Genomic DNA, 16250 nt, shown 5'->3' with positions numbered 1-16250 from the left:
TTTTCTTTTCTTTTCTTTTCTTTTCTTTTCTTTTCTTTTCTTTTCTTTTCGAGAGAGTGCACACAAGCAGGGGAGGTGGGCTGGGGAGAGAGGGAGGGAGGACGGGAGGGAGGGAGGGAGAGAAAGAATCCTAAGCAGGCTCCACACTCAGGCCCAACGTGGGGCTTGATCCCACTACCCTGGGATCATGACCTGAGCCGAACTCAAGAGTCACTCAATCGACTGAGCCACCCAGGAGCCCCACAATATTATTTTCTGTCTAATGTCTTTTTAGTATACTTACATGCAGGTATTTATGCCTGGTACTAAGAATGATAAAAAAGAAATAGGAGTCACTGTGTCTTAAATCATCAAGGGACATTTCAATCTCGCTGGGTAGTGTATCAGTCAGGTTCCCAACCAGAAACAAATGGCACACTAAAATGGAATGAGGATTATTTAACAAAGGACTGTTTGTAAAAGTGTGAAGAGAGTTAAGGGAAACAACCCTTATCACCACCCAAGGCTTAAAGTGACAAGACATAGCTGTAGGAGTTCTAGGAGGGAGTCCCCAGCAGAAGCGGTAACTTTTAGTGGAAGAATCCAGCCACTGCCAGCCTGTGCCATGTAGGAAGGAGCACCTCCTTTTCCTCCTGCCCTTTCACCTCCACTGGTGTCTCCTGTAGTCTTCTATGAAAAGCCGGATGACAAACAACCTTTTGATGCAGTCCAAGAAGGTCGGCCTCCCAGGGAAAATTGCCATTTGGAGAGAGGATCTGAAGGGTCAGATGGTGAATTATCCAGCCCAAGGAGCAATATTGTTTATACAATAATACATGCTAACCTATACTAAGTGTGAGCAATCCAGACAACATGTATTTTAGACAAAAGCATATCAACACATAAAACATTTTGTGAACATTAGGTGATGCTTTACCTTTTTTTTTTTTTTTTAAATGTTTTTAAGAGAGAGAGTGTGTGTGTGCACACACAAATGGGGGAGGGGCAGAGAGAGAGAGAGAGACAGACAGACAGACAGACAGAATCCGAAACAGGATCCAGGCTCTGAGCTGTCAGCACAGAGCCTAATGTGGGGCTTGAACTCACAAACTGTGAGATCATGACCTGAGCCGAAGTCGGATGCTTAACTGACTGAGCCACCCAGGCGCCCCTGTCATGCTTTACATTTTATAAAGTTCATTCTTATTTTATCTTCACAATAAATTTAAGGCAGTGCATTCTTTTCTATACTCACATCTGGAACAAAAGTAGTTCAGTCTTGGGTGCCCAGGTGGCTCGGTTAAGCCTCGATTTCGGCTCACGTCACGATCTCATGGTTCATAAGACGGAGCTCCGTGCTGACAGCGCAGAGCCTGTTTGGGATTTTCTCTCTCTCTGCTCCTTCCCTGCTTGTGCACACAAACTCTCTCTCTCAAGTAAACTTAAAAAAAGCCCAGTCCTTGGTATTCTAAATTGTAGGCCACTCTTTCACTACATTTATAAAGTTGTCCTCCTCTCTAATAGAAACAGATGTTGTTTTAAGTGGTTAAGAACTCACCTTTAGCAGGAGACCAAGTACTAAAAGCCAGGAAGGTAAATGATGTATTACAAGTATTTATCATTTGAAAGTTCATCATTTTCATATTTTTGTAAACTGGTCTTTTCTATAGGGCGAAAGAGACTCTTATGAGCAGAGATTCTCAGCATAATGATGAAATGCGAACATTCCAGTATAATATTGTCATTAAAATTCAGGATTTTGTAGTTAGAAAGGCCACAGTTTGAATTCTGGCTCTGACACTAACTTGCCATGTAAACTTGGGCAACTTACTTAATGTCTCTCAGCCATAGTTAACTGTAAAAACAACAGGTCTTAAGTGTGGTAACAGCATATAATGTTCTATAAATGTTAGCTATTAGTAGTAGTATCGATAGATTCCATAGCCAAAATTTCGGATTTATAAAATGTAACAAGTGACATTTGTAGGTTAATTCATTCTGTAAGTTATTTATTAAGCAACTGATAATATGCGCTAGGTACTCACTTTGCTAGATGTTGGGATCATAGTTAGGAACAAATCAGACCTTGTTCTCCTAGAGACTGAAGGTACATAATTTGTGTCTGATTTGTATTCATAATTGGTGAATTAGTAAACAGTGCCTATGCTGACATACATGTTGCCAGCCTAATGGTTTATTTAGCTATCCTCATTAACCATCAGCATACCAAAAAAGCTAGGTTGGTTTATTTTTTAATGGCTTTGTTGTCAAGAATTAGCACAGTTTGTCACTGTGCTAGCCTCGCTAATCTCAGCCAAACACTAGGTTGGTGTGCTTTTGTCCCCTAATGAATGAGCCGCTGTTGATTCAGGGGGAAAAAAGGCTATCAAGTTAAAAACAGAAACATTTTTAAAATTTGACTGTATTGATCATTGGCAGATCTTAATATAACTATCTGGTTTCCTTTTTTTATGCCAGTTGCAGCTACTAATGGTAACTCCGTGTGCAGCACTATCAGAAAGTTTGATGTTTGGGAAGATACATTTATTCTACACTGAACAGTTGGCAGTTGCCCTCAGTTTATATAGGATCTCTAGGAGTTAATTGAGTCTTGCTTCTGATCTGCCAGTTTCTTTAGCTGATCCTTGTAACATTCAAATAAAAATTCATGTTAAATAATTCTCCGATGTTTAGTATTTTATACATGGAAAATTAGTGTTTAGTGGTCTCCAACATGCTGATGTTTTTCTTAAAATGTAGTGTTAACATTTATATCTAGTTAAAAATTATTCAAAAAGTCATTTTGTGGGGGCGCCTGGGTGGCTCAGTTGGCTGAGCGTCCGACTTCGGCTCAGGTCATGATCTCACGGTCTATGAGTTTGAGCCCCATGTCGGGCTCTGTGCTGACAGCTCAGAGCCTGGAGCCTGCTTCAGATTCTGTGTCTGTCTCTCTCTCTCTCTCTCTCTCTCTCTGCCCCTAACCCACTTGCATTCTATCTCTGTTGCTCTCAAAAATAAATAAACATTAAAAAAAAATTTAAAAAAGTCATTTTGCTTATGCAAGTACATTTTGTTGTGCAAATTGAGGATTTACTATGATGATCCTTGGAGATATGTTTTTTTTTATATATAGACTAGAAGTTCTATTTTCATTTTCATATCAAGTCGCTATGGGGCTAGTATCTTTGCTTAATTTTAAGCTCGGTTACCATGACAAAACTTATTTACTCAACTAATGTCCAGTAGTGTCAGACAGATATTGCTGGCAACTTGAATAGTTTCTATCTGACCAATAAAAATCCCAAATAAAAATAGTAAATTTTCTTTTTAAATGCAAAAAGAATAATTTTGTTACTGTACATTGATTTTCAAATTTCTGTTTTGGTTAATTACAATTTTCTTTAATATCTTTATCTCCTACATTTAACATTCAGTTATAAAATAAAGGCAGATAGGGCCTAGTAAATATTATCTCTGCTAAAAATTATTAATAATAACAATTACTATTTAAAGTTTTATGCCTGTAAAGTTGTTTGATTTCACCCAAGTAACAAGAAAATATTCTTTCTAAAAATTTTTTTTAAATGTTCATTTATTTTTGAGAGAGAGAGAGAGCGCATATGTGCATGAGCAGGGAAGGGGTAGAGAGAGAGAGGAGGACAGAGGATCCAAAGCTGGCTCAGTGCTGGCAGAAGAGAGCCTGATGCAGGGCTCGAACTCATGAACTGTGAGATCATGACCTGAGTTGAAGTCGGATGCTTAACCAACTGAGCCACCAAGGTGCCCTGAAAGAAATATTCTTAAATATATCTGTGCTACTTTCCAATATAGTCATTTTTGTATGAAATGTCTTTATACTTTGGAGATGTAGCCATTGGCAGAATCAGAGTTCTCTGTTTCTGATCTTGAATCTTTACCATACTGGCAATGTGCTTGTTCGTGTTGAATAATCTATTTTGGATTATTAATTTTTTAAATTAGCTTGCAATTGTTGCTTCCAAGAAGCTTTATTGTTTAAAGAATACTTTTACCGTGGCCTTTAAGTGTTTCTTCTGTTTCAGAGGTCAGATACATTGACTGAGATTAAGAAATGGGAAGTAGAAAATAAAACCAAGAAAAATAAGGTTTAAGTCAGATGTAGAAAGTGGTAAGCAGATTTTTGTTTCTAGATCTACTGTCCTCCACGTTGGTTTGGGGAGATAATCAGATGTGAGTATAGTTGGAAAGATGAGTTGGTAGAGTTATAAAAGGTAATCAGAGAGAGAGAGAGAGAGAGGTGTTTGTATTTTCTTTGCAGGTGGCTTGTCTCACTTAAAACTAAATAGTTCCCCCCTTTTTTTTTTTTTAACTCAAAGGTCTGCCTACAGGTGGATTTTTGTTGTTGTTGAATGAAGTTAGGCACAGAGGTAAGAAAGATAAGGAAAATAACGTAGTTACTCTGATATTTGTTTTCTTTATCTGTAGAATGAAAAGATTGGAATTGTTGAGTTCTAAATTCCCTTTAGCTGAAATATACTCTCAATATTTATAATAGAATAGTAATATGGTACAAATGGCTTTGAAGATTGATTTTATTGTATAATGTGGATGTGATTGTAAGAGAGGAAAATTGATTGGAGGCTGTTAAAAGTCATCCAGGTTTGATATAATAAAAATGTAAAAATATAGTGATGACAGAAAGTCAGAAATATCTAGATTGAATTAGATTGATAAGGGGAAGAAGAGGGAGGAATTTTTTAAACGAGTCACTTATTCATCCAACAAGTTATTTAATCTAAGTTTTATTACACATTAAAAAATACTGCTCACCGAATGAATATGAAGGTTGAATGTAATAATGTATATAAAGCTTCCAACAGCGTGCCTAACATAGTGAACATACACGTTTTCATTTTCTTTCGTTGCATACAGTTTGCCAGACCATATGGTTTGCATATGGTGCCTCTCATCTTTTAAGTAGGTTTTACTTAAGTAGGTTTTATTTTAGTGCAATGACAAATCTGAAGACACTGAAAGACCGATCATTTGTTCTCTTTCAAATGCATGACCCAAACAATATTTAGATATTACCTACATGAATTTCCCATCCTCTGTCCAACTTCAGCCAGAATGGTGGCCCATAGCTGGCATTGATAGTTTTAGTGATCAAAGACAGGGTAGGGTGGGTAGACTGCAGAGCGATAGCAAAGCCTAAAGTTGAGCCTTTGAAGGGGAATTTCTAGTTTTTTCCTAAAAGATTATTCCAGTCCTCTTCAAGTACTCCTTTTGAAGCAGAGATTACAAATTGATGATGAAATATAATCTCTGCCCATGGTAAGATACCATTAGGATTCTCCGTTGTATTATTTGGGAATACAAAGGTTATGTGTCTCTGTAAACACATACGTGAGACATAGATACAAAAGGGCCAAAGAGCAGAATTCCCAAGCAAAGGGTCTTCCAGCAGAGATTTTGCATCTCTGCTGTGTTATTTTTAATGTTTTCCTCAATACATATATGTAACTATTTCACCAGTACTGCTTGTGTCTTTGGTTGGCTCATCATTCTTAAGTTTAAACTATAATTTATCTGTCCCTAGGTAAACTTTAAAGGGCAATCAGAAGAGAAATATATGTTGTATTTTCTTTGTTAGAGGGTATGCCTATCTAGGACCAGCTAGTTTCTTTCTTTTACTTGAATGTCTGCAGTTTGTGGATCTTTTAGTTGTGTGAGCTGTCTAGAGTTGATTGAGAGGAAAAAAAGCAACCCAGACTCTTCTGCTTGAGTCATAAGTAGGTGGGAAGAAGTATAGTATAGTGTCTGAGAGCCTGGGCTCTGGCATCTTCATACTTATTGTATGTAGAGATGAGGGTGTCCGTAGATTTGGTTGTAAGACCACCATCTTAGGTTGATATCACCGGAGACCTTCTGATCTCCTGATTTTCTTTCCAGACCCAGAATCAAGTTTGTAGCATATTTTTGTTATTGAAGTGAGGAACCATTTTTCCCCTTTTGATCTTGTTCATAAGCCATGCTTATAATTCTAGAATATTTATTAGGATATCCTTTATGCAATCCTGAATTCAAGTGTTTTAGTAAGGTTTTTTAAGAGTTTTTTATTTCTTTATTTTGAGAGAGAGAGGGAGAGAGAGAGAGAGAGAGAGAGTGCATGCAAGTGGGGGGGGGGGAGGGCACAGAGACAGAGGGAGAGAGAGAATCCCAAGCAGGCTCTGTGCTGTTAGTGCAGAGCCCAATGCAGGGCTTGATTCCACAACTCTGGGATTGCGACCTGAGCCAAAATCGAGAGTTGGATGCTCAACTGACTGAGCCAGCCAGGTATCCCTGTTTTAAAAAATATTAGCTATTATTAGTTTAATCCCCTTATGTGCTTAAATTATACTAAAAATTATATTGTAACTTAAAAGGAAAACATTTTATTTATTCACAGTAGGGGGAAAATAGAAATTATTTTCTTTAAAGGTTTACAGTTCCTATTTTTTCCGTTATTTTTACTATATTATCCCCAGAATATATATTCTTTGGTGGGAATGTAGAATCTGTGTCAGGGAGGGAGATAAAATTTTATTCAATCATAGGCCAGAGAAAGCAGCTGAGGCATACAAAATATGTATCCAGCAAGGCATAGGAGGTCTGGAAGAGGAGTAGGTAGGTAAAATTTGAAAACACCTAGAGAGAATAAGAGATTAAGAATACTGGTGGAATAGAAGCTATTACATATTATACTTAGAAAATGGTTCTCTGGGGATGCCTAGGTGGCTCAGTTAAGTGTCTGACTCTCGATTTCAGCTCAGGTCATGATCTCATGGTTTGTGAGTTTGAGCCCCATGTCAGGACCTCTCAGGAGCCTGTTTTGGATTCTCTATCTCATTCTCTCTCTGTCCCTCCCCCAATTGCTCTCTCTCTCAAAAATAAATAAATATTTTTTAAAAATGGTACTCTGTGCTTGAATTTCTTTACCACAGTAATTAGACCATGGTCTGTGGAACGGTTATGTAACTTAAATTAAAAAAAAAAAAAGTTAAGTTATGTAACAAATTTAAAAAAGGTGTCACAGTGCATTTCAGAACATCAAATGATAAAAGCAAAATGGTCTCTCTCCTAAAGCTAGTGGACAAAAATTTTAAATGTTTATTAGTTTGTCAATAGGACATAGAGATTTAAGTAATCGGTACTTTCACCGATTAAAGCTCTGTGTATTTCAAACAGTGCATGACTTCAGTACTTTTGTATTTTGCTTGCTCAACCTATGTTTATCCCGTCCCTTAAAATATCTTTGTTTCAGAGTTTATACTCCTGACAGGGAAAAAAAAGAAAGAAACTTGTATTTTAGGTGCTACTTTATAAAATCTGAATTATCAGTTCAGCTTCAGAAAATCACACCTTATACTACAGTATTATGTAATTTATTTACTTTTGAATTTATTAAGAAAAAGGAAAGGGGAATGAATTTTATTGGGACTCACTTGGCATGTTCATGGACCAGTAAATAAACCGCTATAGCTAGATCAGTGTTCTCAAGAGGGAATTATAGGAGAGGAATTGGAAACAATGGGTAAGCCTCACTCTTTTGAGGGATTTTGCTATTAAGGAGAGCAGAGAAATGAGGCATTGGCTGGCTGTAAGTGATCCTGAGAGAAGGTATTTGTATGTGAGAAATTGCAGCATGTTTGTAGTCTAATCAGAATGATTTTGTAGAGGGAGGAGATGATGTTGTAGGAGAGAGGGGAAGAGTTGCTGGTGAAATATCTTCAAGTGGGCACCTGGTATTGGATCGAGTACGTTTATGGAAAAACTGGCCATTGGGTAGAGCTCAAGAGAGTGCATCTGTAGTAACTGTATGAAGCATAGGGAAGATGGGATCAGATATTAGGGTAATTTGATCAAGAAAAATAAGGTGTAGGTAGATACTCTTCATTTTTGGAAAGGTTTAATAAAAGCATGAATAATTATCCTTTTAGCATAGTGGAAAGGGAATGAAATTGGAGATAAAATTTGAGTACAGATTCTAGCTCTGTGATTTACTAGCCGACGTGAACTTAGTTACAACATCCCTGTATATTCAGGGGTGCGGAAATAGAATTCATGCCAGGGTGGTTCAAATAAAAAGATGTTAATGAAGAATCTACTTTGAGAGAATGAGCAGGGTTAAAAGAATGGACAAGGGATGGTTCATCAGCTAGAGACTAGCAACAATGGAAAGCTGTTACCTGGGGCCGGAGGAACAGGGTGGAAATGGGGTTTTCAGAAGGGAAGACCATCTGGTAAGAGCTGTAGTCATGGGGGGGGGGGGCACAGTGGTGTGTAGGCAGCAGAAAAGAAATGACTTTGATTTCTCTTTCCTCTAAGACCCCAGTTCCCTGCTGGTGGCTCCCAGCCAAAGCAGAAACCAGCTGCATGGGCGTTCAGCCTCCCCAGGGTCGAGGGAAGGGCAAAGAAGGAATCTGGGAGGCAAATGCCGAAGTATTAGTATGATCACCAAGCCTCAACTTTTCCATATAGAAAATGGGGTTACTTGCAAAAAATTGTTGTGATTTCACATGGCTGCCAAGTGCCTACCACATTGTTAGGACATAATAGCATTTAGTAAATGATGATAATTCTAAGATGATGTGGCATCGTGGTTAAAAATCCTTGAAGCTTTGGAGTTAGAGTTGAATCTAGTTTCTGTCTCTGCCACTTACTAGTCATGTGACTTTGGGCAGGTTACTTAACCTTTCTTAGTCTCTGTTGTATCATCTGTAAAATGGGGAGAAAAGGCTTACCACAGAGAATTCTAGTAGAGATTAAAGGAGACAATATGTATTAAGTGCCTAACATAGTGCTGGGATATAGCATATAGTCTAAGTTACCCTGAACATAATCATATTATTTGATTGCTTAGTAGGGGTAGTGAATGAGATTAGTTTCTAATACTAGGCCTCCCACCACCTGCCCTACACACACACACACACACACACACACACACACACACACACACACACCTTTTCCTGCTTCTCAGGTTTTCTGACCGGGGCCCTTCTTTGTCATACAGGGGTCAAGGATACTGTCTTTGCACGTTGGACTTAGTACAGTTTTAGTTAGTTTAACGCTTTGGCTATCCATGTATGTTTTTGGCTTATGTTCAGTAAACTCAATCACAGAGTTAAATGGGTTCTTTATTGGGTCTGAGTTGGAAAGCATAGATACAGAAAAACTTGGGAATACTGAAATTCAGCCAATTTCATTAGGATAGATTTATACACAAAGCTCAAGTAAAATGTCACTAAGAAATAAAAGAATAAAAGGTATTGTAACAGTTAATTCACAGCTGTACCATAATACTTTTTAAATTTCACATAAGTACAACAGTAATGTAAGTTTGACTTAAGGTACATATATGTTTTTCTTTTTGGCTACATAGGGAACAATGAAATAAAACCTCATTGACGTAATTGACCCTGATAACATCTCCTGGTTGTACTGCTGATGTTTCACTGTGGTGCTGGTGGTTTTGCAGAGCTCTGTAAAGCATGTTGGACTTACAAACATATTCAAACAGAAACTTTTATCAGGATTCAGTTTTTTAACCACAAAGTTGAATTTATATGAAGGCATAGTCTTGGGTTCCTTTTATCAAATCAACTAAAAACATTTTTTAGTAGTATACACCTCATATGTTACTTAAATGCTGTTTTTAAAATTAGTTTTGAACAGATTACTGTAGTATGTGAAAATATATAACGATTTCTGATACTATATTATATTCGAGCTTAGAAGGAAACAGATGAATATAATATTGGAAGCTCCTAAAACAGCACTTAAAATTTCATGCTTTCATTGTTAAACAATGTCTTATAGTAGAACCATATTTTGAAAACCTACCATACCCACTATAACTTCTTTTTTTACTGTGCTTCAAAATTTAGCTAATTTAAATTACTTATTTTTATATTTAAATTATTTACATGATCTACTTTGGTATTGGTACTAAAGCTTAGTGCCTAAAATTTTGCTGACTTGGGAACAACATATATACAGGACATATACTGATACACTGTTTACTTGGAAGTAAGATTTTAAAAGAGCTATATATTATTACACAGGAGGAATGAATGTTTCTACCAATTCTTCTTAAATTTTAATATCTGTATACTATCCACTGTGTATTCATTATGCATGATAGGCACCTACTAATTTTAGATAAATGTATAAAAATGATTCATATAATTTTTAAAAACTAAAAAATTCCAGTATTTTTATATCCGTGAACATTGTTTACAGTATTGAGGGTATCTCTGTTGCAGCTCACTGATGAGTAAATAGGTTGTGTGTTGTAGATTCATCCTATCTCCAACCAAATTCTTTTCTTTTCTCTATTTCTCTTAAATTAGAAAAATCCAAGCAAACCCATAATTGGTGATGGAAGGCAGCAAGTGTTTGTGGCTGTTGGTTTTGAATATTCAACATGGACCCTGCCAATTGTGAAGAGATTTCTCACTGCAGATTATTTTCAGGGTTGTGTCAGTTGCTAAGTTAATGGGCATTATCATACTTAAAAGCTTGAGAAATAGAAGTTCTATGTGACTCATCGAGAAAAACACTTCTGTTATATTTACTATTTGTGTTTATATTTTGTTTTTTAATATTTTTATATTTGCCTCATTTTCTTTCTTTTTTTTTTTTTGCCTCATTTTCCATAGCACACTGAAAAGATGTATACTCTGTGCCCAAAAATTGAGTGCATTTACATTTATGCTATTTCTTTAACATTGAATTATGACCAGCATATGTGTTTTAATCACCAGCTGTTTTCTGTGAATAAAGTAGCGTATAAACTTGCAGTTAGGAGTTATTGTCATTGTTTAGCAAGACTTTTCCTTGCTGTATAGATAGCTAATTCTTTTAGAACTTATTCCAACACACATTTTTCAGTTTCTGACAGAGTTCACAAAATAATTATTACATAGGGGAAAATATCATCTTTTGTAGCATGGATTTTCAGTGATAAACACATAAAAATTTGTCTGTGACCCTTCCTCATGTGTATTGCATATACACCAAGAGCTGATTGAGACTTAGCACGTGAATGCATTTATCCAGCAATAAAGTAAAATATCTACTGTATGCAAATGTGACAGTAGTTACTTTTTAAAAAATTTTTTCTTAATGTTTGTTTATTTTTGAGAGAGAGACACAGCGTGCAAGTGGAGGAGGGGCAGAGAGAGGGGGAGACAAAATCCAAAGCAGGTTCCAGGCTCTGAGCTGTCATCACAGAGCCCAATGCAGGGCTCAAACCCACGAACTGTCCATGAGATCATGATTTGAGTTGATGTTGGACACTTAACTGACTGAGCCACACAGAGCCCCAGTAGTTACTTTTTTACATTATATGCCTTTTCAATTCTGTGATGTCCCAAGGTGTCATATGGCAAGTATATTTTGGAAATTAATTAATCTGTTCACTCTTCCAGCATAATGTTTATCATCTGTGTGGCTGGCTTTACAAATCTCTTGGCACTAGTTTATCTTTTTTTTAATATGCTTTTGCAGTGAGGAGCACAGAATCTGAATGGTGCCTCTATAGTTTTTGTCTCTTCTGTTTTAGGAACAAAAATCTTCAGTTTCATGTAAGAAAGCACTACGTGCTTCTTCTAGAAAAATTCTGTTGGCCTACCGAAAACATTTTTATGTTTTGTTTGTATAGGCCATGAAAGTTTCCACGGTTCCTATCATCATTATTTGATAAAGTTTTAAAGTGAAAACCATGCAGAAGAATATAGAGTGAAAGAATCACAAGTCTAAAAAATATAAGCTTTGGGGTGCCTAGGTATCTCAGTCGGTTAAGCGTCTGACTGTGACTCAGATCATGATCTATGGTTTGTGAGTTTGAGCCCTGCACCGGGCTCTCTGCTGTTGGCACAGAGCCTGCTTCAGATGCTGTCTCTCCTCTCTCTGCCCCTCCCTTGCTCACATGTGCTCCCTCTCCCTCCCTCTCTCTCAAAATAAATAACCATTAAAAAAATAATTTAAAAAAATTAGCTTTTATTTTTTTAAAGGTTATTTATTTTGAGAGAGAGAGAGAGCACGTGTGCATGCATATGTGTGCTCAGGTGAGAGGCAGAGAGAGAGAGAGAGAGAGAGAGAGAGAGAGAGAGAGAGAGAGAAAGAATTCCTTGGCAAGCTCCATGCTGTCAGCTAGGCTCCATCCCAGGAACTGTGAGATCATGACCTGAGCCGAAATCAAGGGTTAGATGCTCAACCGACTGAGCCCCCAAAATTAGCTTTTCGATACTCACTATTGTATGCCCTAGTAATATTTTTGTTTTTATGGGTTTGTGTGGTATTCTCACACCCAGAGATTTGTATTGCATTTGCATTGGAGTCTTGTTCTTGATCTAGGCTTAGCATTTCTTGAGTTATTTATGTTTGTTTTTATCAACACCTTAATTAAGCTTTAGGAAACCAACTTAGAACCATTTAGTTTTTTGATTGGAGATATAATGCAACAACAATGAAAAGAATGCAGATTTAACAGATGTAAAGAATATTTGAATGACCTAAAAATACTTTAGATAAGATGACTTGTAAAGAATAACACAGACCTAGGGCACCTGCCCAGCTTTGAAGAATATAATAGTTATTAAGATGAAAATGATGAGGGGCACCTGGGTGGTTCAGTTGGTTAAGCCTCTGACTTTGGCTCAGGTCGTGATCTCATGGCTCGTGAGTTTGAGGCTCATGTTGGGCTCTGTGCTGAGAGCACAGAGCCTGGAGCCTGCTTCTAATGCTCTGTCTTCCTCTCTCTCTGTCCCTCCCCCACTTGTGCTGTGTCTCTGTCTCTTTCTTTCAAAAATAAATAACCTTAAAAAAAGATGATATTTGTGTGGAAATCAGAATTAATCTTATATTTCACAATTCTGAAGTATTTATAAGCTAAATTGTTTCCTTTTGCCCTCTAAATATTCCAGACCACTGACAAATGACTAGTGATTCACAAATCATAATCTGATAAATAATAGTGAATACTCCATTACTATTTCCTAGTATTTCCTAAATTTTATCTAAGTCCTAATATTATAGAGACATTGAGCAATGTTTTCATTAAGGGTATTATTACTTTGAATCTGTCTCAATTTATCCTGTATTATTAGTGCTCCTACTGTCCTGGATCATTCCTGTCAAGTATAGACAAGTTCTAGAGCCTACCAGGTTAACAACAACAACAAAATATTATCCCCACATTCTTCTCCAACTGTTGTTCCATTTCATTCTTGCCATTTCCAGCATGATTTCTCAAAAGTTTTTGCTAGTCACCGTCTTCACTTCTTTACCTATCTAAATTCTTAATTCTTTAATTGAAGCTTAACAAAAACTTGTAAAATTTGCATAAAGTATAGATGAAGAATAACAAACACCATCAATTCTCCTTTACCATTAATTTTGAACATTACCATTAAGTTTGAAGTGCCTTGTACACCACTCCCAGATCTAATTTCCTTCTCTTTTCCCTTAGATACAATCACCATACTGATTTTTTTTTTAATGTTGGTCTATTTTTGAGAGAGAGTGCAAGTGGGGAAGAAGAAGACAGAGAGGGAGACAGAGGATCTGAAGCGGGTTCTGTGCTGACAGCAGAGGGTCTGATGCGGGGCTGGAACTCAGGAACCACTAAGCCCAAGTCAGACATTTAACTAACTGAGCCACCCAGGCTCCCCCATACTGCATTTCTTTATAGTTTCTCATGTATTTATATTCTTAAAAAGTATATTTCAGTATATTTTACATGTGTGAAATTACTACTGTATGTATCCTTCTGTGACTTGTTTTTCTCATTCAATCGTATGTTTCTGGGATTTATATAGTATGGAGCTGTACTTCATTTATTGTCACCATTGTATTGCATTGTATGAATATACACAAATTTCTCCCTTTTGTTATGGACAGACATTTGGGTTGTATCTAGTTTTTTTGCTACTCCAAACAGTGCAGCTATGTGCATTTATATTAAACCATATAGCAAAGTGCAAGCTTTGGAAAGGTTTTTCTCTGAATTTGTTGTGGATTGATGCTTTGGTAAAATTCACTAAAAATGTTTTGGCAATGTTTAATTGCTATAAAAATTATTAAACATGTATCCTAATTTCTTTATTTTACTGTGGACCACACTTGGAACAAGACTGCTCTAATGCATACCTAAGGAACTTCTGGATCATACATCTACGACTCGTGCAAAAATTTTGTTTTTGTTTTTTTTTTCAAAATCACTAATATGCTAGTTCAAATTAAATAGATGACTGTCTACCAGAAGTTTGTGACTTTCATGGTATCAGTTTTCAGTTCTTAACATGCAGGTTTTTAGACAAAAACCTACAAGAGCCGTTAGAATAGAGTAATGTTAGCACCGGCTTCTGAGTAGGCAGCCTGGAACAGTCTCTCAGATTGTAAGCAAGAAGCTAGACTACTTTATTTCAGTATTTCGCAACCTTATTTTCATTATCACTCCCCTAAGGAGCTGTTTTAAACACTGTTTTTCCTCCAGTCATCCCTTCCCCTCTATGAAATTTCAGTACAGTAGATTGACGGCCTGTTTATATACTGTGGCGTTTGGAGGGCTATACGCCCATTTTATTAGTTTTAAGATGTTTTTTGTTTCCCGGGAACAAATTTTCACCAGCTTGGGAGGGACAGGACAACCAGTAAGAATGCGTGACACGAATACTAATACGGTCCTGGCATTAGAGTACAAACATTGAAAAAGATAGTATTTATTTAATTATACAGGTGAATGAAGTGAGGCGCAAGGAAGACTCACTTAAGAAGCTGTCCTCCTGCAAATGTGCTTGATTTAGCAAGAGATCAGCTTCTACCTAGACTGATGAATTGGGAATATGAGGAATTGGCATGTGGAATAGGCACTGTTGGATGGCATGCTTGTAGAAGAAATGTATAAGTATGGATTGGATGACTGTACACTTGGGCAAGTTTGTAGATTTAGAATGCAAATTAGTGAATTGATGCGTATCTCCTGGGTTATTTTGGATGACCCATCCTGTGGCTCTGGCCTCACACCTATCTATTCTGTACTTTTATTGGTATACTTAAGAAAACATCAGATTTACAAACAATGAGCGGAATGGTGAATAGGCTAGTTGACATCCTCAATCTCAAAAGAAAACGTTGACTGGCTAAATTAAGGACGGAAGTAAAGTATTGCAGGTTTTTATTGTATAAGAATAGCATGAACAAAATGGAGCCTAGCAGTACCAAGTATAAAAGAAACTCGGGGATTTAAGTTATGCTATTCTTAATGTGAGTGTTTTAGAAAGTTATTAACATCTTAAACTGCATTAATTAAATGTCTGTAGAACCTGGAATGTATCCTGGTCAAATCACAACCTGAAATAATTATATCAGGATTACACTTAGAGCCATATAAAGTACTGCATAAATTTAGTGAACCTACTAATATTCATGATGTGTTTTGCATATAGTTCTACTATAGCCATTTTGTGGTACTGGCCCATGAATTTTATAAGTGGTCATAGTATGTCTGCATTTTCTTTGGGAAGGAACAGGTTTCTTTTCACTGGCAAAGAGATGACCTTCTGCAAGGATATTGACGAGGACATGGAGATAATGACAGCTGACAATGTTTTGAGTGATTAAGGAGGGGAGAATATTATATACAATAAGGTTCAGCAAGCTATAGCCCATGTATGAAATTGGACAGCCAGGGAGTCTGTTTTTGTGTGGCTCTTGAGCTAAGAATGTTTTTGCATTTTTAAAGGGTTGTAAAACAAAAAAAGATTATGTCATAGTGACCTTAGGTGGCTTGCAAAGCCTAAAATATTTACTATCTATCCCTTTACAGAAGAAATTCTGCCAACTCCTGATCAAATATTGGACCAATGATAGAGTGGATAATACTTTTAAGATCTTTTGCAACCTGGAGACAGAAGACCTAATGACAAAAAACAATACAAATAGTTCAGTATAGGGGCATCTGGCGGGCTCAGTTGGTAGAGTGTGTAACTCTTGATCTCTGGGTTGTGAGTTGGAGCCCCCCTACTGGGTGCTTGGAAAAAACAATAGTTCAGTATACGGAAATCAGGTGATTGTATTACAAGTTAGGTTTAAATTCAAGACTCGGGTTCAAAACTGTGTAGAAAATTGCAATTATAATCTATTTAGGCAAAAGGAGGAGACCTATTTGTCAACTAAATAATCTTAAAAGAAATTTAGGATTAACTATAGGTAGCAGTTATAGCTTGCTAAATGAAAGCTAATTTTTT

At 36.8% G+C, this 16250-nt stretch overlaps 1 protein-coding gene across 1 annotated transcript in view; it reads left to right on the top strand.

The window, feature by feature from the left end:
- Window positions 1-16250, top strand: part of PDE3B (phosphodiesterase 3B) — a 179233-nt gene that overhangs the window by 87837 nt on the left and 75146 nt on the right. The window lies entirely within an intron of this gene.

This window comes from Herpailurus yagouaroundi, unplaced genomic scaffold (assembly GCF_014898765.1).
Source record: "Herpailurus yagouaroundi ecotype Mexico unplaced genomic scaffold, PumYag 218, whole genome shotgun sequence".
NCBI classification, from domain to species: Eukaryota; Metazoa; Chordata; class Mammalia; order Carnivora; family Felidae; genus Herpailurus; species Herpailurus yagouaroundi.
This window is presented reverse-complemented; position numbering and strand designations above follow the sequence as displayed.